A 15,399-nucleotide genomic window follows, 5' to 3' on the forward strand; every position below is an offset into this window, starting at 1 on the left:
CATAGTGTTTGCCATGCCGAGTTTGTGGTAGCGTGATATAATCAATCTGCCAGGCCTCCCCATATTTATACTTTGACCATCGTCCTTCATACCAAATGGGCTTTAACTGTTTGGCTTGCTTGATCGTAGCACATGTCTCACATTCATGGATTACCTGTGCAATAACATCCATGGTTAAGTCCACCCCTCGGTCACGAGCCCATCTATATGTTGCATCTCTTTCCTGATGGCCTGAGGAGTCATGGGCCCAGCGAGCCATAAATTTTTCACCCTTATGTTGCCAGTCCAGATCTGCTTGAGACACCTTAATCTTGGCAGCCTGATCCGCCTGTTGGTTGTTCTGATGTTCTTCAGAGGCCCGACTCTTGGGTACATGAGCATCTACATGACGTACTTTCACAACCAGATTCTCTACCCGAGCAGCAATATCTTGCCATAATTCAGCAGCCCAGATGGGTGTGCCTCTGCGCTGCCAGTTGCTCTGTTTCCACTACTGTAACCACCCCCACAGCTCATTTGCCACCATCCATGAGTCAGTATAGAGGTAGAGCACTGGCCACTTTTCTCGCTCAGCAATATCCAAGGACAACTGGACGGCTTTCACCTCTGCGAACTGACTCGATTCACCTTCGCCTTCAGCAGCTTCAGAAACCTGTTGTGTGGGGCTCTATACAGCTGCTTTCCACCTTCAATGTTTCCCCACAATGTGACAGGACCCGTCGGTAAACAGGGCATATCACTTCTCATTATCTGGAAGTTTATTATATGGTGGGGCCTCTTCAGCACGTGCTACCTCTTCCTCTGGTGCCATTCCAAAATCTTTGCTTTCTGGCCAATTTGTGATCACTTCCAATATTCCTGGATGGCTGGGGCTCCCTATTCAAGCCCGTTGTGTGATTAACGCAACCCATTTACTCCACGTGGCATCAGTTGCATAGTGTGTAGAGGGGACACTCCCTTTGAACATCCAGCCCAGCACTGGCAATCTGGGAGCCAGGAGGAGCTGTGCTTCAGTCCTGATCACCTCTGAAGCAGCTTGAACCCCTTCATATGCTGCCAATATCTCCTTTTTGGTTGGAGTATAGCGGGCCTCGGATCCTCTGTATCCCTGACTCCAAAACTCCAGGGGTCAACCCCGAGTCTCCCCTGGTGCTCTCACCCAGAGGCTCCAGGTAGGGCCATTCTTCCCGGCCATGGTGTAGAGCACATTTTTAACATCTTGTCCTGTCTGAACTGGCCCAAGGGCTACTGCATGAACTATTTCCTGCATAATTTGCTCAAAAGCCTGTCGCTGCTCCGGGCCTGTGGTGGTGCAATTCTTACCCCTTCCTGCCCCTCCTTGTTGGGCTGCTTGGTGCTAGGTGCGATTCAACCCACATCCCCCCGAGCTATACACCAATCTGTGGAGATAAGGACTGATAACATTAACGAGCCTGGCTCCTGCCCTCCTGATTGCTCGGAAACAGTTATAACGGCCCATCATCTCCTAAGGGCCTGGCTCACCTGTGCCTGGGATGTGGTCAAATGGGAACAATAACAGAGTTGCACATTCATCAAATTCTTGTGTAACTGCTGGAAGGCACCAGAAGGTATTTGACAAACGTCAATTATCTTGGACCCTATAAACTGCGACCACCACCCTTTGAGCTCTCCTGGATCGCAGCGGGCCTGTGACCAGTATCTCCCCTGAGCTGGGACGCCTTTCAGGTACCAAACCCTTAAGGTGTCATCTGCTCCAGATGGAAGGCCAGGGCGAAGGCCACCTGCTCGAGTCTCAATTATCGCCCGTTGAGGAATGCCAAGGCATTGTGAGTATTTGCTCTAAACTCGAGAGGGAAATTTTCTTTGAGCTAGCTTCTCTTTCACCCGTTCTTTCTCTGTTTCGGGGGGTGGGGGGGTGGTACGTACCCTTGTTTCTGTGTGTGTTTGTCTGTTTTGTGTTCATTCTACTGAATCCAAACACCTTTGTTTCTGTGTGTTTGTCCGTTTTGTGATAGACAGTAAACTGTTTGTTCATCAAATTCCATTGAAGATACTGGGAGCTCGTGACATGTTATTCCATAAACTATGTAGGCCTAAGCTTAATCTTAACTATTACACTGTGTAACGACTAACTGACTGTAAGTGCTTATCTAAGTTGAAATGCTGAAGCAAGGACTCCTACTAGGCAAAAGACTGAAAAGAGGGAGAAAGGGAAGAAGGACAAAGGGGAGAAAGACAAAGGGGAGAAGAAGAAGAAAAAAAAGGGGGTAGTGTCTATATTCTGTAAGATATAAACAAAGACTTTGTGAGCCACTCTCAGGAAAGTAGGAAATACGAGAAGCTGGTGACGTGAGGAAGACCCGGATGGAGCGACCCCCTAGCTGCAAAGTGCGCAGACGCAGGATACACCTCTCAGAGAGACCCGATACCGGAAGGCGGAGGATATAAAAAAGACGGACCCTCGGGAAGTGAGTGCGCGCCGTTGGTGGAGCAGGGACTCCCCGGCCGCCCAGCGCTGTTTTGCTTATTGCCGCTTGCTAAAATAAATAATTGAAATTTAATTTGTCCTAACTTGCATCATTTTGGCAAGATAGTCTATAACAAAATTGGTGCCGTGACTCGGATAGAGGCAATCTGGTGGGAAGCCCCATACGGGGAGGCGCGCCCCGCTGAGTTCAGCGGCCCCGGCTGAGTGCTATCACATCACGCCCTCTACCGACGAACTCCAAAACTCGGCAACAAGCAAAAAAAATACCGGTAACCCCGTAATCTTTGTGCACGAAGCCCCGGACGAAGACGCAGGGTTGCGTGAGTATAGGCCGGTTACCGTTCGGTTGGGGTTGGGTTTCCCGGAGCGTGGTGTGTGAGACGCCCAGCAGGGCGAAGCGAGTGCGGACCCCTCGGTAGTGCAGTTCCCATATCCCGCGAGGGACTGGGTCACGAAAAGGGGGAAGCGAATTGTGTGAGTGTGTGAAGGCGCTCCGGAAGATGGGACAGAAGAAAAGCAAGCCTTCTGATCCCATGGGTGATTTGGGACCCGAGGTGAGGTACCCCCAAATACCACCAGATAGCCCTTTAGGCTTGATGTTAAACCATTGGGAAGATTACCCCTCTAGGCGGGGTAAGGACAAAGCAAAAATGATTTATTATTGTATGGAAGTTTGGGGAGGGAAACAAATCAGAGGCGACCATCTCTATTGGCCTGTTTTTGGGTCCTTTGAAGAATGGGTCTGCCAAGCCCTAAACATTTATGTCAACTCAAGGGAACCCTTTAATTTAGAGGAGAGTGAATATGCACAGGTATGGATAGCATCAGATACCCGAATAAATCTATATCCTCTAAAAGAAAAAGTTAAGAAAAAGAAGGTACGTGATGAGGACGAACCTCCCACCTCTCCTCCTCCTTACATACCTCCACCCCCACCGCCGGCGCCTTCACCTCCTCCGACTGCGCCGGAGGACCCAGAGAATTCAGACTCCCCACCTGAATCCCCGAAAGAACCGAGACGAATAACCCGTAGTCAAACTAGAATGGGGTGGGGTGATAGTGGCTTGTACCCCCTAAGGGAGGTTGCGATGGGAGGACCCCAGCCTGGCATGGGATATGTGACTGTCCCTCTTAATTCAGGGGACGTCAGAGAATTTAAAAAAGAGATGGGGAATCTATTGGAGGATCCCTTAGGTGTGGCGGAGCGGGTGGATCAGTTTTTAGGACCAAACATCTATACCTGGGATGAAATACAAGCCATAATGGCTATACTATTCACTGTTGAAGAAAGGGATATGATCAGGAGAGCAGGAATGAGAATTTGGGATCAACAGCATCAGCAAGGTCCGGCAGCAGATGTAAAATGGCCTCTAAATCGACCTAATTGGAATAATCAAAATGAAATCGATAGAGGTCATATGCAAGACCTGAGGACGATTGTAATCCAGGGTATAAGAGAATCAGTCCCTAGAGGACAAAATATAAACAAAGCCTTTAGTGAACATCAGAAAAAGGATGAAACTCCTACTGAGTGGTTAGAGAGACTGAGGAAAAATCTTCAGCTTTACTCAGGACTAGACCCTAATACCCCAGTGGGACAGGCATTGTTAAAGACACAATTTGTGGCAAAAGCATGGATAGATATTAGAAAGAAGCTAGAAAAAATAGAAGATTGGCAGGATCGGGGGTTGGATGAATTACTGAGAGAAGCACAGAAAGTCTATGTCCGAAGGGAGGACGAGACTCAAAAGAAACATACCAGAATGATGGTAGCTGCGATAAGGGAAGGACAGAGAGTGAACAGTGCTGGGAGAAAACAAGAAGGTCAAAGAACAGGCTATAGATCAAAGGAACCGGAGAGAGAGAGAGAAAAAGGGAGTATTGTCTGCTTTTATTGCGGAAGAAAAGGTCACACAAAGAAGAGCTGCAGAAGGAGAATGATGGATGAGAGAATGTTTAAAGAAGATTAGGGGTGTCAGGGGCTCTATTTGCTGGGGACCCGAGAACGAACTGAGCCCTTGATAAAGTTAAAAGTAGGTCCTCGGCAACAGGAGGTAGAATTTTTAGTAGATTCAGGAGCGGAGAGATCTACTGTTCAATCATTGCCCCAAGGATGTAAGATTTCATCAGAAAAAGTACAAGTAGTTGGGGCGAAAGGAGAACCATTCGGAGTACCGGTAATTAAAAATGTACTCCTTGAAACAGATTCTAAAGTGGGGGTGGGATCCTTATTGTTAGTACCTGAGGCAGATTATAACCTACTGGGGAGAGATCTAATGATTAAATTAGGAATTAGTTTGGAAGTAACAGAACACAAACTTGAAATCAAACTATGCCCCCTACGGGTTGAAGATGAAACTAAAATCAACCCTGAAGTGTGGTACACTCCGGATACGGTGGGAAAATTGAATGTTGAACCTTTTATGGTAACCATCCGGGATCCTGAAGTACCGGTGAGGATTAAGCAATATCCCATACCTCTGGAGGGAAGGCAAGGATTAAAACCAGAAATTCAGAGATTAATAAAGCAGGGATTATTGGAACCCTGCATGTCCCCTTTTAATACTCCCATTTTACCTGTCAAGAAGGCGGATGGGGGGTACAGATTAGTCCATGACCTAAGGGAAATTAACAAAAGGACTGTAACTAGATTCCCTGTAGTAGCTAACCCACACACTCTCTTAAGTCAATTAGGCCCGAACGACCGGTGGTACAGTGTAATAGACTTGAAGGACGCTTTCTGGGCATGTCCCTTAAAAGAGGAGTGTAGAAACTATTTTGCTTTTGAGTGGGAGGACCCAGACACCCACAGGAAAACTCAACTCCGGTGGACAGTCCTACCCCAAGGTTTCACTGAATCCCCAAACCTGTTTGGGCAAGCTTTAGAACAAATTTTGCAGGATTACCAGATAGGAGATACCCTTACCCTAGTCCAGTATGTAGATGATCTTTTAATAGCAGGGGAGGATGAGGAAAGGGTTCGGGAAGAAAGCATCAAGTTGTTAAATTTCCTGAGCTTAAAGGGACTGAAAGTGTCAAAATCCAAATTGCAATTTGTTGAAAAGGAAGTTAAATACCTAGGGCATCGATTAAGTCAAGGAACTAAGAAATTGGATCCAGAAAGGGTGAAAGGGATACTTTCCCTACCAAGTCCAAAAACTAAAAAACAAGTCCGGCAGCTATTAGGGCTATTTGGATATTGTAAGCAGTGGATCGAAGGGTATAGTGGAAAGGTAAAGTTTTTATACACCAAAATAACTAAAAATGGATTATTAAAATGGACTCAGGAAGATGATCAACGGTTAAAAGAACTAAAAACTGAATTAGTAAATGCTCCTGTTCTGAGCTTGCCCGACCTAAAAAGACCATTTTTCTTATTTGTCAACACAGAGGAAGGAACTGCATTTGGAGTATTAGCCCAGGAATGGGCAGGAAAAAAGAAACCAGTAGCATATATCTCAAAATTACTGGACCCCATAAGTCGGGGATGGCCTACGTGCCTACAAGTTGTGGTGGCAGCTGCTTTGTTAGTTGAGGAAGCGCATAAAATAACTTTTGGTAGTGAATTAAGGGTACTATCACCCCATAATATTAGGGGTGTGTTACAGCAAAAAGCAGAAAAATGGATAACCGATGCTAGACTAGTAAAATATGAGGCAATCCTCATTACGTCCCCCCACCTGACCCTTGAAACAACATCGTTACAAAATCCAGCCCAATTTTTGTATGGAGAACCTAGTCAAGATCTTTTTCATGATTGCCTCCGTAACATCGAGGAGCAGACTAAGATAAGACCAGATTTGGAAGAGGAGGAATTAGGGAAAGGAGAAAAATTATTTGTAGATGGATCCTCTCGAGTGGTAGAAGGGAAAAGAAAATCAGGGTATGCCATAATTGATGGAAAAACTTTTAAGGTGATAGAATCAGGACCCTTGAGTCCCAGCTGGTCAGCACAGGCATGTGAATTATATGCAGTATTAAAGGCTTTACAATTACTAAATGGAAAAGTGGGAACTATATACACCGATTCTAGATATGCCTTCGGAATAGTACATACCTTTGGGAAAATATGGGAAGAAAGAGGTTTAATCAATTCTCGGGGGAAGAGCCTAGTACATCAGGAGTTAATATCACAAATTTTGCAAGCTATACGAGGGCCCAGCGAAATTGCGGTAGTACACGTAAAAGGACACCAGAGGGGGCTAAATCCTTTAGTACGGGGGAATAACCTTGCTGATCAAGAGGCAAAGAGAGCAGCGCTATCAGCACTGGACTTGGATGATCCGATAGAGGACAGAAAGCGGTGTGTTAATTGTGGAGATAATTACCTCCCCTGTTATGGTTGCTGGAAAGAATACGGAGTAGACGGTATAGAATGTGTATGTGAAAGACCAGGGTTTAAGTGGTGCTTTTTCCATGGAAAATCCTATGAACTTTTAAGTTTTACTGTTCAAGAACAAGCAAAATTAAATCAAATGGGGATTAAACAGAAAGCTAATGGAAAATGGGAACTCCCGGATGGCCGAGAAGTTCTCCCAAAACCCATAGCTACCAAGATAATGCAGCAATTCCATAAAAACACTCATTGGGGAACTCAGGCATTAGTGGATCAATTTGCAACTAAATACATGTGCATTGGGATATATGATATAGCCAAACGAGTGATAGGAGAATGTCTCGTTTGTCAAAAAGTAAATAAACATCAAATAAGAAAACGAGTATATGGGGGGCGAGAATTGGCTCATAGACCTTTTGCAAGAATACAAATAGACTTTACTGAATTACCAAAGGTGGGGAGGTATAAATACCTATTAGTAATTATAGATCATTTAACTCAATTCGTAGAAGCCTTTCCCACAGCCCGAGCCACAGCTCACACAGTAACAAGGATATTACTTGAAGAAATTATACCTCGGTATGGAGCAATAGAAGCAATAGACTCAGATAGAGGTCCACACTTTGTATCCAGAGTAGCCAAAGAGACTTTGGCTGCCCTGGGTACACAGTGGCAATACCATACTCCATGGCACCCGCAGAGCTCAGGGAAAGTTGAACGTATGAACGGAGAAATAAAAAAACAACTTACCAAACTAATGTTAGAAACTAAAATGTCATGGGTAAAGTGTCTCCCTTTAGCCTTGTTAAATATCAGAACTCAGCCCCGAACTGATGTAGGCATTTCTCCCTTTGAAATGCTATATGGGATGCCTTATGATTTAGAAATGCCACCGGATCACCCCCAACTTGAAGAATTAAAGATAAAGTCCTACCTGATACAGCTAATGGCAAGGAGAAAACAACTACAGGCTCGGGGGATGGTAGTGCAAAGGCCTCCATTGGATGTGGCCATGCATCAAATCCAACCAGGAGATAAAGTACTAATCAAATCATGGAAAGAATCTTCTTTGACCCCCCGTTGGGAAGGACCCTATGTTGCTCTTATCACTACAGAAACTGCTGTTCGGACTGCTGAGAAGGGGTGGACACACGCAAGCCGAGTAAAGGGACCTATACAGGATCCGACCTGGAAAGTGACCAGCCCTCCTGGGGATCTACGAGTCACCCTTCGGAAAACCTGAAAGAACTCTCTACACATTGTGAGATAAGAACCTACGAAGGACTCGATGAGTGAGACCCTGATATTTTTGTCCAATTGAAACTTATATTTGTTTTCCTTTTATATGCATAAAGTGTAAAGTGTAATGTATGTAAAGAAGGCTGGGGGATTCATAATGCACATGGAATAAATCTTCGGTCTAGTTGTAATCAGTGTTATTAACGAGAACGGAGATTAACTAATCAGGCCCTAAAACTGGAGATTCTAAAACTTGGTAGAAAATATTTACTAAAGGGATAAATCCTGAAAGAGAGTGCACTCACTCTAATTGGCCTACTCAATAGCACTCTCAGATCCTAAGGGTGATCTGTGGAAAGCACATCCCCTGGGTCCCCTGTCGTGAACCCGAGGTCAAAGATAAAAACTGGGAGACCTATGTGTCCCGGAGTAGAGGCAAACGTACCCCTGAAGAATACGACTGCTGCCGAGAAGATGGAACACCCTGCTGCTCTAAGCAACAGAGTAGGCAGAGGAGGCAGAGACGTATCAAAGTGGGGAAAACTTTACTGCCCTACTCTGAAGAAAAAAGGACCTCTGAGGGAGAAGGGCCAGACGAGAGTGTCAGACACCCCGATACAAAAGAGACTAAGAAAAAATATGCAAATCTATAGAATCCCGTCAGCCTTCTATTGGAGCTATTGGATAGTCTGGCTAGGTGTATTAGCTACAATGAATACACTACCAGGATGGGCTAGAACGACTAACCAATCCCACCAACCTTTTGAACATACCCTAACTAATCAAATTATATGGCCTTGGACAGATGCTTATTATGGACATACAGGAAGTATGGATGCAGATTTGTATGGGACAGAGTTAGCAACTGCCATACTAAGCAATAACCTAACACTCCAAACATATAAATGGGAGAATTCATCCCATACCTGGACAGCTAAAAAAGGAGATGAGATACAGATAGGCTGCAGAGTATTCAATGTAAATGTGATAATAAGTCGGCACCCTTTAATTCAAACCGTCCGTCAGCCCCCTTTTACTCAAATCGTTATCAGAGACAAAACGGAATCGAAAATAGCTCAAACCCGTTGTGAGTCGGAAGCCTGTTGGTATGCATTTACTGCAACCCAACCGGTGTCCATAGTTTGTTTGGGAGGGACCAGGTCAGGAGATCAAGCTATATCTTTCCGATTTCCATTGAATATACAGGAGGAAACTACAACAACCACAACCCACGCTCCCAAAGAGACTACTCAGACTACTCATACTGTTCCAACACAACCAACAGTCGTGCTTAGCCCAAGAATTTTTAAAATTGGACCATATGCAATTAGAAATACAGGTAAACAACAAATGCTGTTTAACCCGGCGTGGTCTCTCAAACAAGTTGAATTGTTAATGCAAAATAATGTTTCAAATATTCAGCCAGCCTGTTCACCTTTCCTAAAGACTTCTTACGAGGGATGGACAACCTGGCTGCAAAAACAAACTCCTCACACAAAAAGAACGCAGAGAGACTTAACCGGTGCTTTGGGAACAGGATTGGGAGTTTTAAATAGTATTGATTCGGAGGTGATAATGAACAAATTGGCTACCTCAATTAGTGATTTAACTAATATACAAAGGCCTTTGCGATCTTCCTTATTGGCTTTGGGGGCTAACCAGTGGCTGTTGTCGAATATATTACCAAAAGGGAAAAAGGTAAATATAAAGGATCATGAATTGATTACAGATGCACTCAGTGTGCTCCAAAATAACCTCTCTTTAGCTCTCAGCTGCATCCAGGCTCAAATATGGATGCAGTCGATAGCTGCCTCAATTATAAGAGAAGGTGAAGAAGGTATTCTTCCTACTGAAATTCGGAGAATAATTTGGGACAGTGCTACTAATTTTGAAAAGAAACTCCAATCTGGTGGAACCTGGTAAACTTTACCTATGACCCCATCACAAACACAGCTACTACCTTTATACTCACTATTTACAATGCCACCATATACCAAATTTATCCTATCATTGCATTAGGGCTGAATCACAACGGGACCATACTCTATCCTTCTGAGCATAGAGTATGGGCCCGAAAGGTAAACGAAAAATGGCAAACTGTCAATCTAGAGTCCTGCATTGTACGGGAACAACAAGGATTCATTTGTGAAGGCAATGCAATTGAGGCACAAGATATTTGTTTAGATACCGAACAAAATATTTGTCACTTTGAGGTCCATCCCAATGAAAATCCTAAAACAGTACTTATATATATTGGCGAAGGTTGTGTATGTTTGAGGACGGTTTGTGAATTCTTAACCGTAGACAAGATCATAATAGAGACAAAAAATTATTCAAATCTCTGTGTTTGCAATTTCACAAAGGTAATCGGATGTGACTTTTCCTATTTAGCCCCGGTCACGTCTTACCAACTCCTGCAATCCAATTATACATTAATACATAATCTACAACCTACACCCATTGGAATGAATCTCACTTTGGTTAAGCAGTTACTTCAACACAAAGACTTAGTTAGAATTTTAGAGAAAGTTAGAGAAAACGGACAGAAAACTCTAATAACTGTTCATCACAATGTGGAAGAAATACACCGAGTCTTGGAAAGAGCAAAAAAGAATGCAGAACATAACTGGTGGGACACCCTTTTTGGATGGTCACCTACTGCTACAGGCATCTTGAACAAGTTGTGTCACCCCATTGTGGTTCTCTTGATATTAATCTTAATCAGTTTGACTTTGTCAATAATATTATATGTCATAACTTGGAGAATGATGCAACGGGTAACATATCTGATATCTGTCACCCGTCCAATACTCATTAAAGCCAAAAACAACCAATTAGATGATGACTTTAAATTGAAAAAAACTCTCCTGTTAAGTCAACAAGAATTGCAACGATTTGATGAACAAAATGATAAAAAGAAAAAGGGGGGATTGTGATAGACAGTAAACTGTTTGTTCATCAAATTCCATTGAAGATACTGGGAGCTCGTGACATGTTATTCCATAAACTATGTTGGCCTAAGCTTAATCTTAACTATTACACTGTGTAACGACTAACTGACTGTAAGTGCTTATCTAAGTTGAAATGCTGAAGCAAGGACTCCTACTAGGCAAAAGACTGAAAAGAGGGAGAAAGGGAAGAAGGACAAAGGGGAGAAAGACAAAGGGGAGAAGAAGAAGAAAAAAAAAGGGAGTAGTGTCTATATTCTGTAAGATATAAACAAAGACTTTGTGAGCCACTCTCAGGAAAGTAGGAAATACGAGAAGCTGGTGACGTGAGGAAGACCCGGATGGAGCGACCCCCTAGCTGCAAAGTGCGCAGACGCAGGATACACCTCTCAGAGAGACCCGATACCGGAAGGCGGAGGATATAAAAAAGACGGACCCTCGGGAAGTGAGTGCGCGCCCTTGGTGGAGCAGGGACTCCCCGGCCGCCCAGCGCTGTTTTGCTTATTGCCGCTTGCTAAAATAAATAATTGAAATTTAATTTGTCCTAACTTGCATCATTTTGGCAAGATAGTCTATAACACGTTTTGTGTATGCGCATCTATACATGTATAAATTAAGGTACCGTTAAGTAAGTTAGTGTGAATCTTGTCATTTTAGAATCTGTAAATAAGTTGCTTTTCTTTCTTTCAACATTTCTGAATTATTTTGTAATGATAAATTGCTGTTAGTAATTAATAAAACTAGATTTCCTGCTAAACCATCACTGTGTTAATACTTTCATCCGCGACAGGGCCCCATACAAAATCATTCTTTTTCTGAGTCACTTAATAGAGTGTTACTGATTTGTTATTGATTAGAATTAATTTTGTTTAGTTTTAATATGAATATAGAATTATAGGAGATATTTAGTAGGAATTATACGCTTACATTTATTCTGCATTTGCAGCAACCAATGCTACTACGAAATCCCCTGTACAGCCCTGTACCAAGGCTGAAGGAATTGGTCAAAATCAGCTAGTAGGAACATTTAGAACTTTAGATAACAGGCTTAAGATTCAAGATAATTTGGATATAGTGTTTACTTAGAAGGTATTTTATGACCTAAAGGAATGCATAGAAATGTCAGAATCCAGAATTAATGGGAACTGGGGAAAATCGACTGAAGCAACTTGTAAGTTCCTGCCAAGAAACAGTGAAACTAGGCAAAAGGTAATTCTGGCAGGGGGAGATCGCAACCACCGACTCATTGACCACCGACCCAAATTACACCCCAGACCCATTTCTAGATGTTTCTGGGTTCTACTGCGCAGAATCGGAAATAGGAGGAGAATATGTTAATGATTTCCAGGAAATAGTATGTTAATGCATGAATATTTAATGAATATGTATTAATAAGTTCTATATAAGATGTATGATTCTGGTGCTTGGTGTGCGTTGTTAGTGAGAGCACTCACTCGCGCACCCGGCCGTCAATAAAGAAGTGTCTACTTATCCACATCAAATTGGTGTTGATAAGTTCTTTATTCCGAGTTTTCGGTAACAGTTTCTGGCGACCCAGATGGGACCTCGCTGAGAGAGACCAGAGGAGTCGGGGACATGATCAGTTCCAGCTGGCAACAAGGATTTCTCGGGGATACCCATCGATCCCCGAACCATAAGGCTCTTCGCAACGTTCCCTGGATTTTGGTAAGACACTTCTCCTTTAAGTGTAATAGTGGAAGTCTGCCTGTCAGACGCGGCGAAAGCTGCACAGGGTTGGACTAAAGGATCCTAGTGGAAGTGGAAGCCTAGGTGTCTGCCTGTAAGACATAAGCGAAAGCTATTGCAGGGTTGGACAATAGTGTAATGTGGAGTAACGAAAACCTATATGCTATAGCGTTTACAGTATATACAGTGCAGTGCTGTTCTTCGGTGCCTGAGCCGTGCAGTACAAAGAGTGCTGTGCTATTGTTCGGTACCTGGGCCTAGCCGGAGCTGTTAGAGATAATTGCATAGCCACTGTCAAAAAAGTTGGATCGCAACTGTTGCCATAACATCGATGAAGAAATCATGAACCTTAGACGAACTTTGCTTCATTATAATACCAAAACACACCTCCTGGTTGAAGGTTACCCACCTCCAAGACTGACCACACCTCGGACACTCCCCCCTGTGCATGCGCGATGGCCTCGCTCGAGAAGGGTGGAAATATGATAATTGAATTCTGAGAAGGGCGGAGACCCCTGAGGCAGAGGTGGAGCAAGGTGTGTTACTAAGCATAAAAGATGACTTCTGGACAACAAAAATTGGAAGCTTCCCCACCAAGGACCACGACGATCGACGACGCAGCATCAGCTGGACCCGGGACCGTTAGGACATCGTGAGATCAGCGGTGGTAGCTATAACCTCTCTCCCTCCTTTCTCTAAACTTAACTTAAATTTTCTCCTTTCTTTCACCCATCTCTAACTATCGCGTGCCGCTTCACAGGCAACACAATAAAGTTTCACTGTTTGATTACTGCTATCCCCTTTGGTGTTGGTCACCTTAATTTTGCACTTTCGAGATCGTAGCAAACGAACCATCACGAGTCCACCGAGTGGACCGTGACAGGGATGGATTCTCTACTGCATCTGAGCTTTCCTAGGACTTTGGGTGGGCAGTATCCCCCCCCCAACACACACACAAAACTGGGAGCTGGGCCTGAGTCCAGCCTTATGTCAACAAAAAACCCAGGAAAGCAGTGCCTGGAGGTGTTATTCAGACTTTCAAACTTCCACTGCCCCCCCATGGTACACATTCAAGGACCCCATGATATCTCATGTATCAGGCACCAACAAGGCCCAATACTCTATTGTTGCCACTGGTGGAGCTTCAGCAGGGATCATGGAGAGGGATGAAAGGCTATTTGTCCAGCCTGGTTGCAGCTGTGGGATGAATGCAAGGGGTATGGGCAGGGGTCTGAGCAGCCGCTTGGGGTGTCCCATGCTCCCGGACATATGCGGGGCTAGGGTGCATGTGTGGGTGGCAACACAGAGCACATTTCCATACCTCTCCCTCCTCATTCTGTAGAACAAAGAACATGCCTGACTTCATGCATGTAGCCATTCAGAGGGTGGGGAAGAAAGGGATATCCTTGGAAGGCTGCAGAATAAAATGTGTCTAATACAGAAGATCAATGTGCAGTGGGAAAAAAGTGCATATAGGACGGCTGGTTTTCTTATCTTTAGAACCACACTGCAACTATTATAAGTTAGTATACTACATACAAGATACAGGCAAAATGAGCTCACTTCTGATTTTATTTTATTTTATTTGTAAATGAGATGGCTTCTGTGCTATAGAAGCCACTTTGAAGTTAATTGCTGGGGAATTTTTATGGCACCCCTCGAGGCAAATTAAACACCCATTTGTGCTTAAATATATATATATACACACATATATATAAAGAACACTACATTAGGCAGGATCCTACTGCCATAAGTGGTTCTACAAGGAGTCTGCAAAGATGCATCATGAGCTGATGCCTTATATCCACTTGCACCAGCACCAATCCCATGAGCGGTTGCATGGGGCACCTCAGCCCAGCCAGTGGGCCATCCCCCGGCCCAGCTCTGCTGCCCAAAAGTGACCCCTGAGCCGGCCCAGCTCTGCTGCCCAAAAGTGACCCCTGAGCTTGGGCCCCTGAGCGCTCCCATTCCAGGATGGCTACAAGACAATGCTTTGGCTCTTCCTTATCTCATCACCAAGGGAAACTTCACTCCCTTGCAGGGAGTCCTGCTGTCTCTGGCATCCCTGCTTCCAGCCAGTTTAACCCCTTCTGCAGTTGGGCCTTCTTGCGCTTCGTGCCAGATCATTCCTCGGTCACAAACTACCACTGGCTGAGCAGTTGCAATTTGAATTTCCCCTTCATAATCAAACTGTATATAAAAGGCTGGAACACATTTCATTTTAATATGCTATTCTATTCTCTATTTGCTGCAGCTTCACATACAGAAGGCAGGATGCTCATCTCATTTCTACTGGTATGAATTCAGAATAACTCCAGTATCTTTGATGTCAACACATGGCAATGAGAATTTGACAGAGCAGTGTACTCATTTATTTACCAGCTGTCACCTATTAACTGTTGATCGCATGCTGCTAAAATATTGTTTAACATTAAGAGCAACAGGAGCATCCTAGTCAATCCTATGGCCTTGGGCTCAGGTTTTGCACATGTGCAATGTCACGTCTGTGCAGCAGTACCTCTGACCTAACCTCTGCCTACATAGAACCACCCTGTGAGCTTCTCAGCGAGAGCTGTCTCTGCGTAGCATATCAGGCTGAGTTGCTCTACCCATATCAGGCCCATTGGCTCTGCCTGCTGTGGGTGATACAACTAGCATAAGACCAAAAGCTATGTACCCTTCAAACTGTTGGGGTTCTT

Source organism: Strix aluco, chromosome W (genome assembly GCF_031877795.1).
Source record: "Strix aluco isolate bStrAlu1 chromosome W, bStrAlu1.hap1, whole genome shotgun sequence".
Taxonomy (NCBI): domain Eukaryota; kingdom Metazoa; phylum Chordata; class Aves; order Strigiformes; family Strigidae; genus Strix; species Strix aluco.